This window comes from Saimiri boliviensis, chromosome 4 (assembly GCF_048565385.1).
Source record: "Saimiri boliviensis isolate mSaiBol1 chromosome 4, mSaiBol1.pri, whole genome shotgun sequence".
Taxonomy (NCBI): domain Eukaryota; kingdom Metazoa; phylum Chordata; class Mammalia; order Primates; family Cebidae; genus Saimiri; species Saimiri boliviensis.
The window spans coordinates 167464664-167486293 of NC_133452.1; positions in this window are offsets into that span (position 1 = coordinate 167464664).

Below are 21630 nucleotides of genomic sequence, written 5' to 3' on the forward strand. Positions count from 1 at the left end.
TTTTGAAAACAAACGAGCTTGGGGGTGTATTTGTATTATTTTCTGAGATATAGCTAAGGGCTTTATTTGTATTTTTGAAAATAACACAGCTTTCGTGTGTATTTGTATTATTTTCCAAAATACAGCTGTGGGTTGTATTTGTATTTTTGAAAATGACACAGCTTGGGGGTGTATTTGAATTATTTTCCGAGATACAGCTAAGGGTTGTATTTGTATTTTTGAAAATAACACAGCTCGGCGGTGCATTTGTATTATTTTTCGAGATACAGCTAAGGGTTGTATGTGTATTTTTTAAAATAACACAGCTCGGTGGTGTATTTGTATTATTTTTCGAGATACAGCTCATGGTTGTATTTGTATTTTAGAAAATAACAAAGCTTTGGAATGTATTTGTATTATTTTCCAAGATACAGCTATGAGTTGTATTTGTATTTTTGAAAATAACACAGCTTGGCGGTGTATTTGTATTATTTTCCGAGATAGAGCTCAGGGTTGTATTTGTATTTTGCAAAATAACACAGCTTGGGGGTGTATTTGTATTATTTTCCGGGATACAGCTAAGGGTTGTGTTTGTATTTTTGAAAGTAAACGAGCTTGTGGGTGTATTTGTATTATTTTCTGAGATATAGCTAAGGGTTGTATTTGTATTTTTGAAAATCACACAGCTTTGGGGTGTATTTGTATTATTTTCCAAGATACAGCTGTGGCTTGTATTTGTATTTTTGAAAATAACGCAGATTGGGGGTGTATTTTTATTATTTTCCGAGATAAAGCTAAGGGTTGTATTTGTATTTTTGAAAATAACACATCTTGGGGGTGTATTTTTATTATTTTCTGAGATACAGCTAAGGGTTGTATTTGTATTTTTGAAAATAACACAGCTTGGGGGTGTATTTATATTATTTTCTGAGATACAGCTAAGGTTTGCATTTGTATTTTTGAAAATAACACAGCTTGGGGGTGTATTTGTATTATTTTCCGCGATAGAGCTCAGGGTTGTATTTGTACTTTGGAAAATAACACAGCTTGGGGGTGTATTTGTACTATTTTCCGAGATACAGCTATGGGTTTTATTTGTATTTTTGAAAATAACACAGCTTGGGGGTGTATTTGTATTATTTTCCGAGATACAGCTGTGGGTTTTATTTGTATTTTGCAAAATAACACAGCTTGGGGGTGTATTTGTATTATTTTCCGAGATATAGCTCAGGCTTGTATTTGTATTTTGGAAAATAACATAGCTTGGGGGTGTATTTGTATTATTTTCCGAGATACAGCTAAGGGTTTGTATTTGTATTTTTGTAAATAACACAGGTTGGTGGTGTATTTGTATTATTTTTCGAGATACGGTGAAGGGTTGTATTTGCATTTTTGAAAATAACACAGCTTGGGGGTGTTTTTTATTATCTTCCGAGATACAGCTCAGGGTTTTATTTATGTTTTTGAAAATAACACAGCTTGGGGGTGTATTTGTATTATTTTCCAAGATACAGCTATGGGTTGTATTTGTATTTTTGAAAATAACACAGCTTGGGAGTGTATTTGTATTATTTTCCGAGATAAAGCTCAGGGTTGTATTTGTATTTTGGAAAATAACACAGCTTGGGAGTGTATTTATATCATTTTCCAAGATATAGCTATGGGTTGTATTTGTATTTTTAAAAATAACACAGCTTGTCGGTGTATATGTATTATTTTCGGAGATCCAGCTAAGGGTTGTATTTGTATTTTGGAAAATAACACAGCTTGGGTGTGTATTTGTATTATTTTCAGAGATACAGCTAAGGGTTGTATTTGTATTTTTGAAAATAAACGATCTTGGGCATATATTTGTATTATTTTCCGAGATACAGCTAAGGGCTGTATTTGTATTTTTAAAAATAACACAGCTTGGTGGTGTATTTGTATTATTTTCCGAGATACAGCTGTGGGTTTTATTTGTATTTTTGAAAATAACAGAGTTTGGGGGTGTATTTGTATTATTTTCCGAGATACAGCTAAGGGTTGTATTTGTATTTTTGAAAATAACACATCTTGGAGGTGTATTTGTATTATTTTCCGAGATATAACTAAGGGTTGTATTTGTATTTTTGAAAATAACACCGCTTGGGTGTGTATTTGTATTACTTTCCGAGATACAGCTAAGGGTTTTATTTCTTTTTTTGAAAATAACACAGTTTGGGGGTCTATTCGTATTATTTTCCGAGATACAGCTAAGGGTTGTATTTGTATTTTTGAAAATAAACGTGCTTGGGGGTGCATTTTTATTATTTTCTGAGATACAGCTAAGAGCTTTATTTGTATTTTTGAAAATAACACAGCTTTGGGGTGTATATGTATTATTTTCCGAGATACAGCTGAGGGTTGTATTTGTGTTTTTGAAAATAACAGAGCTTGTGGGTGTATTTTTATTATTTTCTGAGATACAGGTAAGGGTTGTATTAGTATTTTTGAAAATAACACAGCTTGTGGGTGTTTTTGTTTTATTTTCAGAGATACAGCTCAGGGTTTTATTTGTATTTTTGAAAACAACACAGTTTGGGGGTGTATTTGTATTATCTTCCAAGTTACAGCTCAGGGATTTATTTGTATTTTTGAAAATAACACAGCTTGGGGGTGTATTTGTATTATTTTCCAAGATACAGCTAAGGGTTTTATTTGTATTTTTGAAAATAACACAGCTTTGGGGTGTATTTGTATTATTTTCCGAGATACAGCTAATGGATGTATTTGTATTTTTGAAAATAACACAGCTTTGGGGTGTATTTGTATTATTTTCCCAAATACAGATAAGGTTTTTATTTGTATTTTGGAAAATAGCACAGCTTGGGGGTGTATTTGTATTATTTTCCGATATAGCTAAGGGCTGTATCTGTATTTTTGAAAATAACACTACTTGGGTGTTTATTTGTATTATTTTCCGAGATACAGCTAAGGGTTGTATTTGTATTTTTGAAAATAACACAGCTTTGGGGTGTATTTGTATTATTTTCCGAGATACAGCTAAGGGTTGTATTTGTATTTTTGAAAATAACACAGATTGGGGGTGTATTTGTATTATTTTCCGAGATACAGCTCAGGGTTGTATTTGTATTTTGGAAAATAACACAGCTTGTGGGTGTATTTATATTATTTTCCAAGATACAGCTATGGGTTGTATTTGTATTTTTAAAAATAACACAGCTTGTCAGTGTATATGTATTATTTTCCAAGATACAGCTAAGGGTTGTATTTGTATTTTGAAAAAAAACACAGCTTGGGGATGTATTTGTATTATTTTCCGAGATACAGCTAAGGGTTGTATTAGTATTTTTGAAAATAAACGAGCTTGGGGATGTATTTGTATTATTTTCCGAGATACAGCTAAGGGCTGTATTTGTATTTTTAAAAATAACACAGCTTGGTGGTGTATTTGTATTATTTTCCGAGATACAGCTGTGGGTTTTATTTGTATTTTTGAAAATTACAGAGCTTGGGGGTGTATTTGTATTATTTTCCGAGATACAGCTAGGGTTGTATTTTTATTTTTGAAAATAACACGACTTGGAGGTGTATTTGTGTTATTTTCCGAGATACAACTAAGGGTTGTATTTGTATTATTGAAAATAAAACAGCTTGGGGGTGTATTTATATTATTTTCCGAAATACAGCAAAGGTTTGTATTTGTATTTTTGAAAATAACACAGCTTGCGGGTGTATTTGTATTACTTTCTGAGATACAGCTAAGGGTTTTATTTCTATTTTTGAAAATAACACAGTTTGGGGGTCTATTTATATTATTTTCCGAGATACAGCTAAGGGTTGTATTTGTATTTTGGAAAATGACACAGCTTGGGGGTGTATTTGTATTATTTTCCGAGATACAGCTGAGGGTTTTATTTGTATTTTTGAAAATAACACAGCGTGGGGGTGTGTTTGTATTACTTTCCCAGATACAGATAAGGTTTGTATTTGTATTTTGGAAAATAACACAGCTTGGGGGTGTATTTGTATTATTTTCCGATATACAGCTAAGGGCTGTATTTGGATTTTTGAAAATAACAAAACTTGGGGGTGTATTTGTATTATTTTCCGAGATACAGCTAAGTGTTGTATTTGTATTTTTGAAAATAACACAGCTTGGAGGTGTATTTGCATTATTTTCCGAGATACAGCTAAGGGTTGTATTTGTATTTTTGAAAATAACACAGCTTGGAGGTGTATTTGCATTATTTTCCGAGATACAGCTAAGGGTTGTATTTGTATTTTTGAAAATAACGCAGCTTGGGGTTGTATTTGTATTATTTTCCGAGATACAGCTCAGGGTTGTATTTGTATTTTTGAAAATAACACAGATTGGGGGTGTATTTGTATTATTTTCCGAGATACAGCTATGGGTTGTATTTGTATTTTTGAAAATAACACAGTTCGTGGTTGTATTTGTATTATTTTCCGAGATACAGCTCAGGGTTGTATTTGTATTTTAGAAAATAACACAGCTTTGGGGTGTATTTGTATTATTTTCCAAGGTACAGCTATGGGTTGTATTTGTATTTTTGAAAATAACACAGCTTGGCGGTGTATTTGTATTATTTTCCGAGACAGAGCTCAGGGTTGTATTTGTATTTTGCAAAATATCACTGTTTGGGCGTGTATTTGTATCATTTTCTGGGATTCCACGAAGAGTTGTATTTGTATTTTTGAAAATAAACGCGCTTGTGGGTGTATTTGTATTATTTTCTGAGATATAGCTAAGGGCTTTATTTGTATTTTTAAAATAACACAGCTTTGGGGTGTGTTTGTATTATTTTCCAAGATACAGCTGTGTGTTGTATTTGTATTTTTGAAAATAACGCATCTTGTGGGTGTATTTTTATTATTTTCTGAGATACAGCTCAGGGTTGTATTTGTATTTTTTAAAATAAAACCGCGAGGGGGTGTATTTGTATTATTTTCCGAGTTACAGCTAAGGGTTGTATTTGTATATTTGAAAATAACACAGCTTGGTGGTGTATTTGTATTATTTTCCGAGATACAGTTAAGGATTGTATTTGTATTTTTGAAAATAACACATCTTAATGGTGTATTTGTATTATTTTCCGAGATACAGCTATGGGTTGTATGTGTATTTTTGAAAATAACACAGCTTGTGGGTGTATTTGTATTATTATCCGAGATACAGCTCAGGGTTTTATTTGTATTTTGGAAAATAGCACAGCTTGGGGGTGTATGTGTATTATTTTCCGAGATACAGCTAAGAGTTGTATTTGTATTTTTGAAAATAACACAGCTTGGGGGTGTATTTTTATTATTTTCCGAGATACAGCTATGGGTTGTATTTATATTTTTGAAAATAACACAGATTGTGGGTGTATTTCTATTATTATCCGAGATACAGCTCAGGGTTTTATTTGTATTATGGAAAATAACAGAGCTTGGGAGTGTATTTGTATTATTTTCCGAGATACAGCTAAGGGTTTTATTTCTATTTTTAAAAATAACACAGCTTGGGAGTGTATTTGTTTCATTTTCCGAAATACAGCTAATGGTTGTATTTGTATTATTGAAAATAACAGAACTTGGGTGTGTATTTGTATTATTTTCCGAGATACAGCTAAGGGTTGTGTTTGTATTTTTGAAAATAACACAGATTGGGGGTGTATTTGTATTATTTTCCGAGATACAGCTCAGGGTTGTATTTGTATTTTGGAAAATAACACAGCTTGTGGGTGTATTTATATCATTTTCCAAGATACAGCTATGGGTTGTATTTGTATTTTTAAAAATAACACAGCTTGTCAGTGTATATGTATTATTTTCCAAGATACAGCTAAGGGTTGTATTTGTATTTTGAAAAAAAAAAAAAGCTTGGGGATGTATTTGTATTATTTTCCGAGATACAGCTAAGGGTTGTATTAGTATTTTTGAAAATAAACGAGCTTGGGGATGTATTTGTATTATTTTCCGAGATACAGCTAAGGGCTGTATTTGTATTTTTAAAAATAACACAGCTTGGTGGTGTATTTGTATTATTTTCCGAGATACAGCTGTGGGTTTTATTTGTATTTTTGAAAATTACAGAGCTTGGGGGTGTATTTGTATTATTTTCCGAGATACAGCTAGGGTTGTATTTTTATTTTTGAAAATAACACGACTTGGAGGTGTATTTGTGTTATTTTCCGAGATACAACTAAGGGTTGTATTTGTATTATTGAAAATAAAACAGCTTGAGGGTGTATTTATATTATTTTCCGAAATACAGCAAAGGTTTGTATTTGTATTTTTGAAAATAACACAGCTTGCGGGTGTATTTGTATTACTTTCTGAGATAGAGCTAAGGGTTTTATTTCTATTTTTGAAAATAACACAGTTTGGGGGTCTATTTATATTATTTTCCGAGATACAGCTAAGGGTTGTATTTGTATTTTGGAAAATGACACAGCTTGGGGGTGTATTTGTATTATTTTCCGAGATACAGCTGAGGGTTTTATTTGTATTTTTGAAAATAACACAGCGTGGGGGTGTATTTGTATTACTTTCCCAGATACAGATAAGGTTTGTATTTGTATTTTGGAAAATAACACAGCTTGGGGGTGTATTTGTATTATTTTCCGATATACAGCTAAGGGCTGTATTTGGATTTTTGAAAATAACAAAACTTGGGGGTGTATTTGTATTATTTTCCGAGATACAGCTAAGTGTTGTATTTGTATTTTTGAAAATAACACAGCTTGGAGGTGTATTTGCATTATTTTCCGAGATACAGCTAAGGGTTGTATTTGTATTTTTGAAAATAACGCAGCTTGGGGGTGTATTTGTATTATTTTCCGAGATACAGCTCAGGGTTGTATTTGTATTTTTGAAAATAACACAGCTTGGGGGTGTATTTGTATTATTTTCCGAGATACAGCTATGGGTTGTATTTGTATTTTTGAAAATAACACAGTTCGTGGTTGTATTTGTATTATTTTCCGAGATACAGCTCAGGGTTGTATTTGTATTTTAGAAAATAACACAGCTTTGGGGTGTATTTGTATTATTTTCCAAGGTACAGCTATGGGTTGTATTTGTATTTTTGAAAATAACACAGCTTGGCGGTGTATTTGTATTATTTTCCGAGACAGAGCTCAGGGTTGTATTTGTATTTTGCAAAATATCACTGTTTGGGCGTGTATTTGTATCATTTTCTGGGATTCCACTAAGAGTTGTATTTGTATTTTTGAAAATAAACGCGCTTGTGGGTGTATTTGTATTATTTTCTGAGATATAGCTAAGGGCTTTATTTGTATTTTTAAAATAACACAGCTTTGGTGTGTGTTTGTATTATTTTCCAAGATACAGCTGTGGGTTGTATTTGTATTTTTGAAAATAACGCATCTTGTGGGTGTATTTTTATTATTTTCTGAGATACAGCTCAGGGTTGTATTTGTATTTTTTAAAATAAAACCGCGAGGGGGTGTATTTGTATTATTTTCCGAGTTACAGCTAAGGGTTGTATTTGTATATTTGAAAATAACACAGCTTGGTGGTGTATTTGTATTATTTTCCGAGATACAGTTAAGGATTGTATTTGTATTTTTGAAAATAACACATCTTAATGGTGTATTTGTATTATTTTCCGAGATACAGCTATGGGTTGTATTTGTATTTTTGAAAATAACACAGCTTGTGGGTGTATTTCTATTATTATCCGAGATACAGCTCAGGGTTTTGTTTGTATTTTGGAAAATAGCACAGCTTGGGGGTGTATTTGTATTATTTTCCGAGATACAGCTAAGAGTTGTATTTGTATTTTTGAAAATAACACAGCTTGGGGGTGTATTTTTAATATTTTCCGAGATACAGCTATGGGTTGTATTTATATTTTTGAAAATAACACAGCTTGTGGGTGTATTTCTATTATTATCCGAGATACAGCTCAGGGTTTTATTTGTATTTTGGAAAATAACAGAGCTTGGGAGTGTATTTGTATTTTTTTCCGAGATACAGCTATGGGATGTATTTGTATTTTTGAAAATAACACAGCCTGGGGGTGTATTTGTATTATTTTCCAAGATAGAGCTGTGGGTTGTATTTGTGTTTTTGAAATTAACAGAGTTTGGGGGTGTATTTGTATTATTTTCGGATATACAGCTAAGGGTTGTATTTGTGTTTTTGAAAATAACACATCTTGGGGGTGTATTTGTATTATTTTCTGAGATACAGCTAGGGTTGTATTTGTATTTTTGAAAATAACACAGCTTGGTGCTTTATTTATATTATTTTCCGAGATACAGCTAAGGTTTGTATTTGTATTTTTGAAAACATCACACCTTGGGTGTGTATTTTTATTATTCTCTGAGATACAGCTAAGGGTTGTATTTGTATTTTTGAAAATAACACAGCTTGGGGGTGTATTTATATTATTTTCCGAGATACAGCTAAGGGTTGTATTTGTATTTTTGGAAATAAACGAGCTTGGGTGTGTATTTGTATTATTTTCCGCGATACAGCTCAGGGTTTTATTTGTACTTTGGAAAATAACACAGTTTGGGGGTGTATTTGTATTATTTTCCGAGATACTGCTCAGGGATGTATTTGTATTTTTGAAAACAACACAGCTTGGGGGTGTATTTGTGTTATTTTCCGAGATACAGCTAAGGGTTGTATTTTTATTTTTGAAAATAACACATCTTGTGGGTGTATTTGTATTATTTTCTGAGATACAGCTAAGGTTTTTATTTGTATTTTTGAAAATAACACAGCTTGCGGGTGTATTTGTATTATTTTCCGAGATACAGCTAAGGGTTTTATTTCTATTTTCAAAAATAACACAGCTTGGGAGTGTATTTGTTTCATTTTCCGAAATACAGCTAATGGTTGTATTTGTATTATTGAAAATAACAGAACTTGGGTGTGTATTTGTATTATTTTCCGAGATACAGCTAAGGGTTGTATTTGTATTTTTGAAAATAACGCAGCTTTGGGGTGTATTTGTATTATTTTCCGAGATACAGCTAATGGTTGTATTTGTATTTTTGAAAATTACACAGCTTCGGGGTGTATTTGTATTATATTCCCAGATACAGATAAGGTTTGTATTTGTATTTTGGAAAATAACACAGCTTGGGGGTGTATTTGTATTATTTTCCGATATACACCTAAGGGCTCTATTTGTATTTTTGAAAATAACAAAACTTGGGGGTGTATTTGTATTATTTTCCGAGATACAGCTAAGGGTTGTATTTGTATTTTTGAATATAACACAGCTTGGAGGTGTATTTGTATAATTTTTCGAGATACAGCTCAGGGTTGTATTTGTATTTTTGAAAATAACGCAGCTTGGGGGTGTATTTGTATTATTTTCCGAGATACAGCTCAGGGTTGTATTTGTATTTTTGAAAATAACACAGCTTGTGGGTGTATTTGTATTATTTTCCGAGATACAGCTATGGGTTGTATTCGTATTTTTGAAAATAACACAGCTTGTGGGTGTATTTCTATTATTATCCGAGATACAGCTCAGGGTTTTAGTTGTATTTTCGAAAATAACACAGCTTTGGGGTGTATTTGTATTATTTTCCGAGATACAGCTAAGTGTTGTATTTGTATTTTTGAAAATAACGCAGCTTGAGTGTGTATTTGTATTATTTTCCGAGTTACAGCCCAGGGTTTTATTTGTATTTTTGAAAATAACACAGCTTGTGGATGGATTTGTATTATTTTCCGAGATACAGCTAAGCGTTTTATTTGTATTTTTGAAAATAACACAGCTTGGGGGTGTATTTGTATTATTTTCCGAGATACAGCTATGGGTTGTATTTGTATTTTTGAAAATAACACAGCTTGGGGGTGTATTTGTATTATTTTCCGAGATAGAGCTGTGCGTTGTATTTGTGTTTTTGAAATTAACAGAGCTTGGGGGTGTATTTGTATTATTTTCGGAGATACAGCTAAAGGTTGTATTTGTATTTTTGAAAATATCGAATCTTGGGGGTGTGTTTGTATTATTTTCTGAGATACAGCTAAGGGTTGTATTTGTATTTTTGAAAATAACAGAGGTTGGTTGTGTTTCTGTTATTTTCCGAGATACAGCTAAAGATTTTATTGGTATTTTTAAAAATAACACAGCTTGGGGGAGTATTTGTATTATTTTCCGAGATAGAGCTATGTGTTGTATTTGTATATTTGAAAATAACACAGCTTGGGGGTGTATTTCTATTATTATCTGAGATAAAGCTCAGGATTGTATTTGTATTTTTGAGAATAACACAGCCTGTGAGTGTATTTGGATTATTTTCCAAGATACAGCTAAGGTTTGTATTTGTATTTTTGAAAATAACACAGCTTGGGGGTGTATATTTATTACTTTCCGATATACAGCTATGGGTTTTATTTCTATTTTTGAAAATAACACAGCTTGCGGGTGTATTTGTATTATTTTCCGAGATAAACCTAAGGGTTGTATTTTTCTATTTTGGAAAATAACACAGCTTGTGGGTGTATTTGTATTATTTTCCGAGATATAGCGCAGGGTTGTATTTGTATTTTTGAAAATAATGCAGCTTGGGGGTGTATTTGTATTGTTTTCCGAGATACAGCTAAGGGTTGTATTTGCATTTTTGAAAATAACAGAGCTTGGGGGTGTATTTGTATTATGTTCCGAGATACAGCTGAGGGTGATATTTGTATTTTTGAAAATTACACAACTTGGGGGTGTATTTGTATTATTTTCTGAGATACAGCTAAGGGTTGTTTTTGTATTTTTGAAAATAACCGAGCTTGGGGGAGTTTTTGTATTATTTTCCAAGATACAACTATGGGTTGTATATGTATTTTTGAAAATAACACAGCTTGGGGGTGTATTTGTATTATTTTCCGAGATACAGCTCAGGGTTGTATTTGTATTTTGGAAAATAACACAGCTTGGGGGTGTATTTGTATTATTTTCCGAGATACAGCTCAGGGTTGTATTTGTATTTTTGAAAATAACACAGATTGAGGGTGTATTTGTATTATTTTTCGTGATACAGCTAAGGGTTGTATTTGTATTTTTGAAAATAACACAGCTTGGGAGTGTATTTCTATTATTTTCCGAGATACTGCTATTGGTTGTATTTGTATTTTTGAAAATAACACAGCTTGGGGGTGTATTTGTATTATTTTCTGACATACACCTCAGGGGTGTATTTGTATTTTTGAAAATAACACAGCTTGGGGGTGTATTTGTATTATTTTCCAACATACAGCTTTGTGTTGTATTTGTATTTTTGAAAATAACACACCTTGGGGCTGTATTTGTATTATTTTCCGAGATACAGCTAAGGGTTGTATTTGTATTTTTGAAAATAACCGAGCTTGGAAGAGTATTTGTATTATTTTCCGAGATTGAGCTAAGGGCTGTATTTGTATTTTTGAAAATAGCACAGCTTGTGGGTGTATATGTATTATTTTTCGAGATACAGCTAAGGGTTGTATTTGTATTTTTGAAAATAACAGAGCTTGGGTGTGTATTTGTATTATTTTCTGAGATACGGCTAAGGGTCGTATTTTTTTTTTGAAAATTACACAACATGGGGGTGTATTTGTATTATTTTCTGAGATACAGCTAAGTGTTGTATTTGTATTTTTGAAAATAACACAGCTTGGGGGTGTATTTGTATTATTTTTCGAGATACAGCTATGGGTTGTATTTGTATTTTTGAAAATAACACAGCTTGGGAGAGTATTTTTATTATTTTCTGATTTACTACTATGGGCTGTATTTGTATTTTTGAAAATAACACAGCTTCGTGGTGTATTCGTATTATTTTCCGAGGTACAGCTAAGGGTAGTATTTGTATTTTTGAAAATAAAACAGCTTGGTGGTGTATTTGTATTATTTTCCAACATAGACCTTTGGTTGTATTTGTATTTTTGAAAATAACACAGCTTGGCGGTGTATTTGTATTATTTTTCGAGATACAGTTAAGGGTTGCATTTGTATTTTTGAAAATAACCCAGCTTGGGGGTGTATTTGTATTATTTTCCGAGATACTGCTATGGGTTGTATTTGTATTTTTGAAAATAACACAGCTTGGGGGTGTATTTGAATTATTTTCCGAGATACACCTCAGGGTTGTATATGTATTTTTGAAAATAACACAGCTTGGGGGTGTATTTGTATTATTTTCGGAGATACAGCTAAGGGTTTTATGTGTATTTTTGAAAATAAACGAGCTTGGGGATGTATTTGTATTATTTTCCGACATACAGCTAAGGGATGTATTTGCATTTTTAAAAATAACACAGCTTGGTGGTGTATTTGTATTATTTTCCTAGATACAGCTGTGGGTTGTATGTGTATTTTTGAAAATAACAGAACTTGGGGGTGTATTTGTATTATTTTCCGAGATACAACTAAGGGTTGTATTTGTATTTTTGAAAATAACACATCTTGGAGGTGTATTTGTATTACTTTCCGAGATACAACTAAGGGTTGTATTTGTATTTTTGAAAATAACACAGCAAGGTGGTGTATTTATATTATTTTCTGAGATACAGCTTAGGTTTGTATTTGTAATTTTGAAAATAATACAGCTTGGGGGTGTATTTGTATTACTTTCCGAGATACATGTAAGAATTTTATTTCTATTTTTGAAAATAACACAGCTTGGGGTTGTATTTGTATTATTTTACGAGATTCAGCTCAGGGTTGTATTTGTATTTTTGAAAATAACACAGCTTCGGGTGTATTTGTATTATTTTCCCAGACACAGCTCAGGGTTGTATTTGTATTTTGGAAAATAACAGAGCTTGGGGGTGTATTTGTATTATTTTCCGAGATACAGCTAAGAGTTGTATTTGTATTTTTGAAAATAACACAGCTAGGTGGTGTATTTATATTATTTTCTGAGATACAGCTTAGGTTTGTATTTGTATTTTTGAAAATAATACAGCTTGGGGGTGTATTTGTATTATTTTCCGAGATACAGATAAGGTTTTTATTTTTATTTTTGAAAATAACGGAGCTTTGGGGTGTATTTGTATTATTTTCCGAGATACAGCTAAGGGTTGTATTTGTATTTTTGAAAATAACGCATGTTGAGGGTGTATTTGTATTACTTTCTCAGATACAGATAAGGTATGTATTTATATTTGGAAAATAACACAGCTTGGGGGTGTATTTGTATTATTTTCCTATATACAGCTAAGGGCTGTTTTTGTATTTTTGAAAATAACACAACTTGGGGGTGTATTTGTATTATTTTCCGAGATACAACTAAGGGTTGTATTTGTATTTTGGAAAATAAAACAGCTTGGGGGTGTATTTGTATTATTTTCCGAGATACACCTAAGGGTTGCATTTTTATTTTGGAAAATAACACAGCTTGTGGGTGTATTTGTATTGTTTTCCGAGATACAGCTCAGGGTTGTATTTGTATTTTTGAAAATAATACAGCTTGGGGGTGTATTTGTATTATTTTCCGAGACACAGCTAAGGGCATAATTTGTATATTTGAAAATAACCGAGCTTGGGGGTGTATTTGTATTATTTTCCGAGATACAGCTAAGTGCTGTATTTGTATTTTTGAAAATAACACAGCTTGGGGGTGTATAAATATTATTTTCCGAGATACAGCTAAAGGTTGTATTTGCATTTTTGAAAATAACAGAGCTTGGAGGTGTATTTGTATTATTTTCCGAGATACAGCTAAGGGTTGTATTTGTGTTTCTGAAAATTACACAACTTGGGGGTGTATTTGTGTTATTTTCCGAGATCCTGCTAAGGGTTGTTTTTGTATTTTTGAAAATAACCGAGCTTGGGGGAGTATTTGTATTATTTTCCGAGATACAGCTAAGGGCTGTATTTGTGTTTTTGAAAATAACACAGCTTGGGGGTTAATATGTATTATTTTTCGAGATACAGCTAAGGTTTGTATTTGTATTTTTTTAAATAACAGAGCTTGGTGGTGTATTTGTATTATTTTCCGAGATACAGCTAAGGGTCGTATATGTATTTTTGAAAATAACACAACTTTGGGGTGTATTTGTATTATTTTCCTAGATACAGCTAAGGGTATTATTTGTATTTTTGAAAATAAAACAGCTTGGGGGTGTATTTGTATTATTTTCCGAGATTCACCTAAGGGTTGTATATCTATTTTGGAAAATAACACAGCTTGTGGGTGTATTTGTATTATTTTCCGAGATACATCTCAGGGTTGTATTTGTATTTTTGAAAATAATAAAGCTTGGGGCTGTATTTGTATTATTTTCTGAGATACGGCTAAGGGTTTTATTTGTATATTTGAAAATAACCGAGCTTGGGGGTGTATTTGTATTATTTTCGGAGATACAGCTAAGGGCTGTATTTGTATTTTTGAAAATAACACAGCTTGGGTGTGTATAATTATAGCTAAGCGTTGTATTTGTATTTTTGAAAATAACAGAGCTTGTGGGTGTGTTTGTATTATTTTCCGAGATACAGCTAAGGGTTGTATTTGTGTTTTTGAAAATTACACAACTTGGGGGTGAATTTGAATTATTTTCCGAGATACAGCTAAGGGTTGTTTTTGTATTTTTGAAAATAACACAGCTTGGGGGTGTATTTGTATTATTTTCCCAGATACAGATAAGGTTTTTATTTGTATTTTTGAGAATAACACAACTTGGGGGTGTATTTGTATTGTTTACGGAGATTAGCTAAGGGTTGTATTCGTATTTTTCAAAATAACCGCGCTTGGAAGAGTATTTGTATTATTTTCCGAGATAGAGCTAAGGGCTGTATTTGTATTTTTGAAAATAACACAGCTTGGGGGTGTATATGTATTATTTTTCGAGATACAGCTAAGGGTTGTATTTGTATTTTTGAAATTACAGAGCTTGTGGGTGTATTTGTATTATTTTCGGAGATATGGCTAAGGGTCGTATTTGTATTTTTGAAAGTTACACAACTTGGGGGTGTGTTTGTATTATTTTCTGAGATACAGCTAAGGGTTGTATTTGTATTTTTGAAAATAACACAGCTTGGGGGAGTATTTGTATTATTTTTCGAGATACAGCTAAGGTTTGTATTTGTATTTTTGAAAATAACACAGCTTGGGTGTGTATTTATATTATTTTCCGAGATACAGCTAAGGTTTGTATTTGTATTTTTGAAAATAACACAGCTTGGGGGTGTATTTGTATTACTTTCCGAGATACAGCTAAGGGTTTTTTTTTCTATTTTTGAAAATAACACAGCTTGGGGGTGTATTTGTATTATTTTCCGAGATACAGCTCTGGGTTGTATTTGTATTATTGAAAATAACACAGCTTCGGGGTGTATTTGTATTATTTTCCAAGATACAGCTAAGGGTTGTATTTTTGTTTTTGAAAATTACACAGCTTGGGGGTGTATTTGTATTATTTTCCCAGATACAGCCCAGGGTTGTATTTGTATTTTGGAAAATAACACAGCTTGGGTGTGTATTTGTATTATGTTCCGATATACAGCTCGTGGTTGTATTTGTATTTTTGAAAATAACACAGCTTGGGGGTGTATTTGTATTATTTTCCGATTTACAACTCAGGGTTGTATTTGTATTTTTGAAAATAAAACAGCTTGGTTGTGTATTTGTATTATTTTCCGAGATGCAGCTAAAGATTTTATTTGTATTTTTAAAAATAACACAGCTTGGGGGAGTATTTGTATTATTTTCCGAGATAGAGCTATGGGTTGTATTTGTATTTTTGAAAATAACACAGCTTGGGGATGTATTTCTATTATTATCTGAGATACAGCTCAGGGTTGTATTTGTATTTTTGAAATTAACACAGCCTGGGGGTGTATTTGTATTATATTCCAAGATACAGCTATGGGTTGTATTTGTATTTTGGAAAATAACACAGCCTGGGGGTGTATTTGTATTATTTTCCGAGATACAGCTCAGGGTTGTATTTGTATTTTGGAAAATAGCACAGCTTGGTGGTGTGTTTGTATTATTTTCCGAGATAGGGCTAAGGGTTGTATTTGTATTTTTGAAAGTAACAGAGGTTGGTTGTGTTTCTGTTATTTTCCGAGATACAGCTAAAGATTTTATTGGTATTTTTAAAAATAACACAGCTTGGGGGAGTATTTGTATTATTTTCCGAGATAGAGCTATGTGTTGTATTTGTATTTTTGAAAATAACACAGCTTGGGGGTGTATTTCTATTATTATCTGAGATAAAGCTCAGGATTGTATTTGTATTTTTGAGAATAACACAGCCTGTGAGTGTATTTGGATTATTTTCCAAGATACAGCTAAGGTTTGTATTTGTATTTTTGAAAATAACACAGCTTGGGGGTGTATATTTATTACTTTCCGATATACAGCTAAGGGTTTTATTTCTATTTTTGAAAATAACACTGCTTGCGTGTGTATTTGTATTATTTTCCGAGATACACCTAAGGGTTGTATTTTTCTATTTTTTAAAATAACACAGCTTGTGGGTGTATTTGTATTATTTTCCGAGATACAGCGCAGGGTTGTATTTGTATTTTGGAAAATAGCACAGCTTGGGGGTGTGTTTGTATTATTTTCCAAGATACAGCTAAGGGTTGTATTTGTATTTTTGAAAATAACAGAGGTTGGTTGTGTTTCTGTTATTTTCCGAGATACAGCTAAAGATTTTATTGGTATTTTTAAAAATAACACAGCTTGGGGGAGTATTTGTATTATTTTCCGAGATAGAGCTATGTGTTGTATTTGTATTTTTGAAAATAACACAGCTTGGGGGTGTATTTCTATTATTATCTGAGATAAAGCTCAGGATTGTATTTGTATTTTTGAGAATAACACAGCCTGTGAGTGTATTTGGATTATTTTCCAAGATACAGCTAAGGTTTGTATTTGTATTTTTGAAAATAACACAGCTTGGGGGTGTATATTTATTATTTTCCGATATACAGCTATGGGTTTTATTTCTATTTTTGAAAATAACACAGCTTGCGGGTGAATTTGTATTATTTTCCGAGATACACCTAAGGGTTGTATTTTTCTATTTTGGAAAATAACACAGATTGTGGGTGTATTTGTATTATTTTCCGAGATATAGCGCAGGGTTGTATTTGTATTTTTGAAAATAATACAGCTTGGGGGTGTATTTGTATTGTTTTCCGAGATACAGCTAAGGGTTGTATTTGCATTTTTGAAAATAACAGAGCTTGGGGGTGTATTTGTATTATGTTCCGAGATAGAGCTGAGGGTGATATTAGTATTTTTGAAAATTACACAACTTGCCGGTGTATTTGTATTATTTTCTGAGATACAGCTAAGGGTTGTTTTTGTATTTTTGAAAATAACCGAGCTTGGGGGAGTTTTTGTATTATTTTCCAAGATACAACTATGGGTTGTATATGTATTTTTGAAAATAACACAGCTTGGGGGTGTATTTGTATTATTTTCCGAGATACAGCTCAGGATTGTATTTGTATTTTGGAAAATAACACAGCTTGGGGGTGTATTTGTATTATTTTCCGAGATACAGCTCAGGGTTGTATTTGTATTTTTTAAAATAACACAGATTGAGGGTGTATTTGTATTATTTTTCGTGATACAGCTAAGGGTTGTATTTGTATTTTTGAAAATAACACAGCTTGGGAGTGTATTTCTATTATTTTCCGAGATACTGCTATGGGTTGTATTTGTATTTTTGAAAATAACACAGCTTGGGGGTGTATTTGTATTATTTTCTGACATACACCTCAGGGGTGTATTTGTATTTTTGAAAATAACACAGCTTGGGGGTGTATTTGTATTATTTTCCAACATACAGCTTTGTGTTGTATTTGTATTTTTGAAAATAACACACCTTGGGGCTGTATTTGTATTATTTTCCGAGATACAGCTAAGGGTTGTATTTGTATTTTTGAAAATAACCGAGCTTGGAAGAGTATTTGTATTACTTTATGAGATAGAGCTAAGGGCTGTATTTGTATTTTTGAAAATAGCACAGCTTGTGGGTGTATATGTATTATTTTTCGAGATACAGCTAAGGGTTGTATTTGTATTTTTGAAAATAACAGAGCTTGGGTGTGTATTTGTATTATTTTCTGAGATACGGCTAAGGGTCGTATTTTTTTTTGAAAATTACACAACATGGGGGTGTATTTGTATTATGTTCTGAGATACAGCTAAGTGTTGTATTTGTATTTTTGAAAATAACACAGCTTGGTGGTGTATTTGTATTATTTTTCGAGATACAGCTATGGGTTGTATTTGTATTTTTGAAAATAACACAGCTTGGGAGAGTATTTTTATTATTTTCCGATTTACTACTATGGGCTGTATTTGTATTTTTGAAAATAACACAGCTTCGTGGTGTATTCGTATTATTTTCCGAGGTACAGCTAAGGGTAGTATTTGTATTTTTGAAAATAAAACAGCTTTGGGGTGTATTTGTATTATTTTCCGATTTACAACTCAGGGTTGTATTTGTATTTTTGAAAATAACACAGCTTGGTTGTGTATTTGTATTATTTTCCGAGATGCAGCTAAAGATTTTATTTGTATTTTTAAAAATAACACAGCTTGGGGGAGTATTTGTATTATTTTCCGAGATAGAGCTATGGGTTGTATTTGTATTTTTGAAAATAACACAGCTTGGGGATGTATTTCTATTATTATCTGAGATACAGCTCAGGGTTGTATTTGTATTTTTGAAATTAACACAGCCTGGGGGTGTATTTGTATTATATTCCAAGATACAGCTATGGGTTGTATTTGTATTTTGGAAAATAACACAGCCTGGGGGTGTATTTGTATTATTTTCCGAGATACAGCTCAGGGTTGTATTTGTATTTTGGAAAATAGCACAGCTTGGTGGTGTGTTTGTATTATTTTCCGAGATACAGCTAAGGGTTGTATTTGTATTTTTGAAAGTAACAGAGGTTGGTTGTGTTTCTGTTATTTTCCGAGATACAGCTAAAGATTTTATTGGTATTTTTAAAAATAACACAGCTTGGGGGAGTATTTGTATTATTTTCCGAGATAGAGCTATGTGTTGTATTTGTATTTTTGAAAATAACACAGCTTGGGGGTGTATTTCTATTATTATCTGAGATAAAGCTCAGGATTGTATTTGTATTTTTGAGAATAACACAGCCTGTGAGTGTATTTGGATTATTTTCCAAGATACAGCTAAGGTTTGTATTTGTATTTTTGAAAATAACACAGCTTGGGGGTGTATATTTATTACTTTCCGTTATACAGCTAAGGGTTTTATTTCTATTTTTGAAAATAACACAGCTTGCGTGTGTATTTGTATTATTTTCCGAGATACACCTAAGGGTTGTATTTTTCTATTTTTTAAAATAACACAGCTTGTGGGTGTATTTGTATTATTTTCCGAGATACAGCGCAGGGTTGTATTTGTATTTTGGAAAATAGCACAGCTTGGGGGTGTGTTTGTATTATTTTCCAAGATACAGCTAAGGGTTGTATTTGTATTTTTGAAAATAACAGAGGTTGGTTGTGTTTCTGTTATTTTCCGAGATACAGCTAAAGATTTTATTGGTATTTTTAAAAATAACACAGCTTGGGGGAGTATTTGTATTATTTTCCGAGATAGAGCTATGTGTTGTATTTGTATTTTTGAAAATAACACAGCTTGGGGGTGTATTTCTATTATTATCTGAGATAAAGCTCAGGATTGTATTTGTATTTTTGAGAATAACACAGCCTGTGAGTGTATTTGGATTATTTTCCAAGATACAGCTAAGGTTTGTATTTGTATTTTTGAAAATAACACAGCTTGGGGGTGTATATTTATTATTTTCCGATATACAGCTATGGGTTTTATTTCTATTTTTGAAAATAACACAGCTTGCGGGTGTATTTGTATTATTTTCCGAGATACACCTAAGGGTTGTATTTTTCTATTTTGGAAAATAACACAGCTTGTGGGTGTATTTGTATTATTTTCCGAGATATAGCGCAGGGTTGTATTTGTATTTTTGAAAATAATACAGCTTGGGGGTGTATTTGTATTGTTTTCCGAGATACAGCTAAGGGTTGTATTTGCATTTTTGAAAATAACAGAGCTTGGGGGTGTATTTGTATTATGTTCCGAGATAGAGCTGAGGGTGATATTAGTATTTTTGAAAATTACACAACTTGGGGGTGTATTTTTATTATTTTCTGAGATACAGCTAAGGGTTGTTTTTGAATTTTTGAAAATAACCGAGCTTGGGGGAGTTTTTGTATTATTTTCCAAGATACAACTATGGGTTGTATATGTATTTTTGAAAATAACACAGCTTGGGGGTGTATTTGTATTATTTTCCGAGATACAGCTCAGGGTTGTATTTGTATTTTGGAAAATAACACAGCTTGGGGGTGTATTTGTATTATTTTCCGAGATACAGCTCAGGGTTGTATTTGTATTTTTGAAAATAACACAGATTGAGGGTGTATTTGTATTATTTTTCGTGATACAGCTAAGGGTTGTATTTGTATTTTTGAAAATAACACAGCTTGGGAGTGTATTTCTATTATTTTCCGAGATACTGCTATTGGTTGTATTTGTATTTTTGAAAATAACACAGCTTGGGGGTGTATTTGTATTATTTTCTGACATACACCTCAGGGGTGTATTTGTATTTTTGAAAATAACACAACTTGGGGGTGTATTTGTATTATTTTCCAACTTACAGCTTTGTGTTGTATTTGTATTTTTGAAAATAACACACCTTGGGGCTGTATTTGTATTATTTTCCGAGATACAGCTAAGGGTTGTATTTGTATTTTTGAAAATAACCGAGCTTGGAAGAGTATTTGTATTATTTTATGAGATAGAGCTAAGGGCTGTATTTGTATTTTTGAAAATAGCACAGCTTGTGGGTGTATATGTATTATTTTTCGAGATACAGCTAAGGGTTGTATTTGTATTTTTGAAAATAACAGAGCTTGGGTGTGTATTTGTATTATTTTCTGAGATACAGCTAAGGGTCGTATTTTTTTTTGAAAATTACACAACATGGGGGTGTATTTGTATTATTTTCTGAGATACAGGTAAGTGTTGTATTTGTATATTTGAAAATAACACAGCTTGGGGGTGTATTTGTATTATTTTTTGAGATACAGCTATGGGTTGTATTTGTATTTTTGAAAATAACACAGCTTGGGAGAGTATTTTTATTATTTTCCGATTTACTACTATGGGCTGTATTTGTATTTTTGAAAATAACACAGCTTCGTGGTGTATTCGTATTATTTTCCGAGGTACAGCTAAGGGTAGTATTTGTATTTTGAAAATAAAACAGCTTGGGGGTGTATTTGTATTATTTTCCGATTTACAACTCAGGGTTGTATTTGTATTTTTGAAAATAACACAGCTTGGTTGTGTATTTGTATTATTTTCCGAGATGCAGCTGAAGATTTTATTTGTATTTTTAAAAATAACACAGCTTGGGGGTGTATTTGTATTATTTTCCAAGATACAGCTGTGGGTTGTATTTGTATTTTTGAAAATAACGCAGATTGGGCGTGTATTTTTATTATTTTCCGAGATAAAGCTAAGGGTTGTATTTGTATTTTTGAAAATAACACATCTTGGGGGTGTATTTTTATTATTTTCTGAGATACAGCTAAGGGTTGTATTTGTATTTTTGAAAATAACACAGCTTGGGGGTGTATTTGTATTATTTTCCGCGATAGAGCTCAGGGT